Below are 4,919 nucleotides of genomic sequence, written 5' to 3' on the forward strand. Positions count from 1 at the left end.
TCTTTTTGATGATATGCTAATCGAATTGTTTTCCTAGTTTCATTTTAAAATGTTTATTGTTTGTGTGGGAAAATGCACTTGATTTTTCCATATTAATCCTGTATCCTACATCCTATTTAACTTGTTTATTGGTCCTGGTCATGTAGTGAGCTCCACCTTTCTTCTATTGGCACCTGTATGGCCTGGTGGGCTGTGACTCAGTCAATCAGATATTCTCCGCAGGCTGACTCTTTACCAAGTGACCCAGGGACGCAAGGGCTGGTAGGAGTCATTCGCATTGGCTATGTCATGCTCACCAGAGAGGTGTTTTTTTTTTTTTTTTTTTTTTTAAGTGAACACAGCAAGATTTTATTGTCTTCACAATAAAACAAAACATGAAAAGTTAAAGCCGGATCACGTGGCCCTTTCTTTTCTTATCTCCTCCCAGTTCCGAATGCTTGCGTGTCTTAATAGCCAGCATTCTCTTAGATCTGCAGTTGGGCTCCACACACTCAAGCCTCAGGACAATCTTCTTTGTAGTCTTGGCCTTCTTCGGGAGAATCGGCTTAATCTGTCCACCATGGCCACTCTGCTTCCTGTCATAACGTCGCTTTCCCTGGGCATATAGGGAATCCTTGCCTTTCTTGTACTGGGTCACTTTGTGGGGGTCTATGCTTGCCGCACTACTTATAGAAAGTTCTTCGGGTTTTAGGAATGTTCACCATGCTTGCAGGTGCACTACCAGCGAGGAAAGAAAGAGGCCGCTCACCAGAGAGTTCTTGCCACAAGCTTCCTGCATTCCTAGTGTTTTACAGGCCTGGTCTTCTGGCCCTTGGTCAAGTCTCTGTGCTGCCGCTAATCCCTCCAGTGAATCCCACCTGTGTCAGCTGGCTCAGACTTCATGACTTGTGCTCTGTGCAACCAAGCCCCTATCTGGTAGTGCAGGCCAGCGGCTGCGTCAGCTAAACAGTCTGGTTCTCTTCCTAGACAGCTTCCTTTTGAGAGACTTTGAACATCACCATAGGTGCTCCTATCTTGATATCCTTAGTCTTTTTTTCTTGGTACTGGGGCTCGAACTCAGGACCTTTCACTTATGCCGCTAAGCTACCTCTCCAGCCTGGCAGCTTCCTTTTGACATACCAGAAGCTTCCTCCTCCTTTGACACACAGTCCAAACTAATGTTTTTGGCCCTTTTTATTCCTCGGTTTCATATTTTCATAATAGACACTGATGGAGCTGTCCCTCTCCTCTCCGTACTGGATGCTCCTTGTGCTGTGGCCATTGTTGATTGGCTAGATTTAGCAATCTCATCTTAAGCTGGGACAATGAAATTTCTCTTTCCTGAGAATTTAGAAGTTTGAACTTGGGAATGTGAAAATCACAGGTTGCTAAATGCTAATCATCAACATGGTCTGATACTAGGGGGAAGGTCTATACTTTTTTATTTTTTGGCTTTTTGAGGCAGAGTCTCACTATGTGGCTCAGACTGGTCTTGAACTCATGGCGATCCTCCTACCTCAGCCTGTCAAGTGCTGTGATCACAGGCCTGTGCCACCACATCCTGCTGAAGCTCTGTAATTTTCTGTTACTGATGTTTAGGATTTGTCTTACTCCTAACACTTATCACCAAGAAAGTTTCAATAAATTTACTTTTAATACATTTTTTATATTGGCTTATATTATCTATAACTAAAACAACATTAACTAATACAGTCTCCATGAAGACTCCTTGGAAAAAGGGCTAGAATTTCATTCAGTCACCCATTTATTCACCCATCAAACATTTATTGAGCACTTGCTATGTGCCAGGTATGTCCTAAGTGCTGGGAACCCAAAGATGGATTAGACAATTCCCTGAACCCTAAGAGATTGTTCTCTAATTAAAGGTATAAATGCATTCAGTCTTTCATTAATTTAATAAATAATTTTTAATTTAATAATTGCCAAACTCATTATACATGTAACAAGTGTGGTTAGTAAATGCTTTTCTTGTCCCATTTTACTGATGAAGGTAGTGAGTCACGGAGAAGTTAGACAGCTTTGCCCAAGTCACAGGATTTGTGTAGGGAGGCTGAAGTTCAAGAAAGGCTTGTTGTTGAAGCGACATGAGCAACTACTATTTTTTTTTTTTTTTAATTTTGTGTGTTTAGTACACAGATCGGACTTGTGGTGATCCTCCTCTTTTCAGCCACCCCACTGCTGGGATTACAGACATGCACTACCACGCCTGGACTCTGTCGCCAGCTCAGTGTGCCCCAGGGGTGGGGCTGGTGCAGCATGCAGGACCTGGAATCGAACCCTGGTCCATGTGCTGGCCAAAGCAGGTGCTTAGTCTGCTGAGCTACCTCGCCTGCTCATGCTACTTTTTTTTTTTTAAATCAAATTTTACTGGTACATTTGTAGAGATACATAATGATCACATTCATCATAAATAATCTGCACCTACACATGATTGAACTTGATTCTTTTTTCCCCATTCCCTCTCCCTCCTTTCAATACCTCTTCTGTTTATATACAAAAGCTTTGTTTCCATGTTTCCTTTTCACGTTTTCTTTACTTTCCCCCTCCCTCTGCTCAATTCCCCTTCCCAGATGTGGGCAGTCTTCAAAAAAGAAGAGCTTCGTGTTCCTGATACCGAACATAGAGCTTTGCACATGAACTCTTTATAATGATGAGAAGGAAGCAGCTCACACATCTGGCCGAGATTGTCTCCTATTTATGTGCAGGCTGGGGTGTTTCCTACTGCCCGCTGAGGCATCCTTTTTGTGACTTAGCACTGATGTATGGAGTAAACTAATCATTTGTATATCCCACTGAAGCTCACAAGAGCCTTATGAGGTAAGTAGTTCAGGTATTAATTTCATAAGAAGAGTGAGGAAACCAGAACTGAGTTTGCATGAGTCATTCAGGATCAAAGCTGACTCAGTGACAGAACAAAATAAGGAGCTGGTGTCCTGACCGCAGAAGGAAGTGGCTAACAGGATTCCTCTAATCTAGCTGGGCATCTTTACTCTTGCTCACATTCAGTTTAGGCTTTGCTCTTTCCACCCTCTGTATTTGTTCTACAGGTTCCCTCCCTCCCCTACACCCTTCACTTCCTTCTCAGTTTCAGCTAAATCCTGCTCCTCCAAAATCCAATTCATTCCACATCCTCCTTCTAAGCTTCTTCACATTCATGCAGCTATCTAAACTTTTAAGAAAGCCCTTATCTCTGCTTCCAACTAGATTTCTGCCTGAAAATTTCCATATGGAAATCTGATTTGAAACTGCCACCCAGGGTCCCTCCTCAGAACTCCTGTTGCCTAATCTTCCAGCCTTGGGGTGGACTTTTATCAACTGCTTTTATAAGTGTACATTTGCCTTTCCATGTAAGCTCCATGGAACCTAAGCTTCTGTTTAAGCCTCACCTACAGATTTATGTTCTTCTAGGGATCATAATGTTTGCTGGCTCAAAAAGGATCTATGAGCTGAGTGTGGTGACAAACACCTGTAATCCCATCACTCTGGGAGCCTAGGGCAAAAACTTCAACCCATCCTGGGCAAATTAGCAATTTAGCAAGACCCTGTCTCAAAATAAAAAAATAAAAGGGCTGGAGATGTATCTCAGTACAAGGAACCCAAGTTCAATGTCCAATACTGTCCCCTCCCCTCAAAATCTCTGTGTCCTCCCAACCTGCTGTTAGATTGCTTGGTTCCTGAATCAGGCAATGCTGAAAACCAGTCAGCGAGTTCCTAAAGTTCCAGGGGACTCAGGAAAATGCAGTGACTCTTACAGGCATACTTAGCAATTAATAATAATATTTAATGAATGCTTAGTAATTGCTAGGTAGGTCCTGCACAAAATACCTTAGATCCTCATAACTATTATTATTCCCATGGAACAGAGAAAGCGGCAGAGGTCACTCATCTGGTAAGGGTACAGCTAAGGTTCAAGCCCAGACTGACTCCAGTCCATACTCATAACTGTGACATTAAATTATTTATGGGTAACGGAACGTCTCTTGGTGTAAGATCAATTTTCTCGTGTTCTAACAACTCTGATAGTACTAAAAGGCTGAGAAAATAATACTTACTATGTTCCTAGTCTGGGTCAAGTATTTTCATAGTTCCTTAACCAATATAATTATTACAATGAAGCTATGAAGCAGAATGATTGACTTAATTTAACAGGATTTAATTAACTTAACTTTGGGTCCCAAAGTGGTTAAATGCTTGATTTTTGGCTTCCAGTGATTGGCAGAATTGGAACTAGTCTTCCTGACTTTCGAACAAAGACTTCTGAGGAGATTGTATGGAAAATTCTGACAGGGACAAATGTGATGGCACAAGAAGAAGCTTGTGTGAGAGGCGTGCACGAGTCTCTGGGTTCAATCCTCAGAGGTACAGCAACAGGAGAAGCAGAAAAAAGTGTTAATGTGTGGTGTACATTTGAAGAATGGTAATGATCCAAAAAAGGCTATCCTAGTAAGACTTTGCTAATGAAATAAAGAAGCTGCCTGTGCTGGGCTTGGACGTAACTCTGGAATTTACAGGTAGACGCGGCTATCGCAGGACACCACCGGCCTGGAGAACCGGGTTGGAGAACCACGGAACCCGCTCTAGAGACTTAGGCTCAGCCCCTTTCTTTCTTCACTCTCCAATTGGCTCCTTCTTCGAGGACTCCCGTCTCCCCCTCTGTCTGCACCAGTAAGCAGCTAAGCCATACCCACGACCTGGATCAGGTCTCCAATCAGGTGCCAGGCCCACAAGTCGCGCCAGAGAAGCCCCTTCTATACCCGAGTTGCTCTGCAATGGCCTACGATTGGTCAGACAGCAGCAGGGGCCCGCCTTCTTCTTCCCCGGATTGGTCGGCTGCTCTCGGGCCCGCCCCTCCTGGTCGGCCCCTCCCGGGATCCCCCTTGGCCTCTGGACCTTGGGCGAGCCGCGTCCTCTGAGGGTGG

The 4,919-nt window shown here is 43.9% G+C and overlaps 1 pseudogene; it reads right to left on the reverse strand.

Annotated features, from left to right (window-relative positions):
- Positions 1-382: 382 nt before the first annotated feature.
- On the reverse strand, positions 383-704 carry LOC101564246 (annotated as a pseudogene).
- Between the last annotated feature and the right edge of the window lie 4,215 nt (positions 705-4,919).

This window comes from Octodon degus, unplaced genomic scaffold (assembly GCF_000260255.1).
Source record: "Octodon degus isolate 3935 unplaced genomic scaffold, OctDeg1.0 scaffold00007, whole genome shotgun sequence".
NCBI classification, from domain to species: domain Eukaryota; kingdom Metazoa; phylum Chordata; class Mammalia; order Rodentia; family Octodontidae; genus Octodon; species Octodon degus.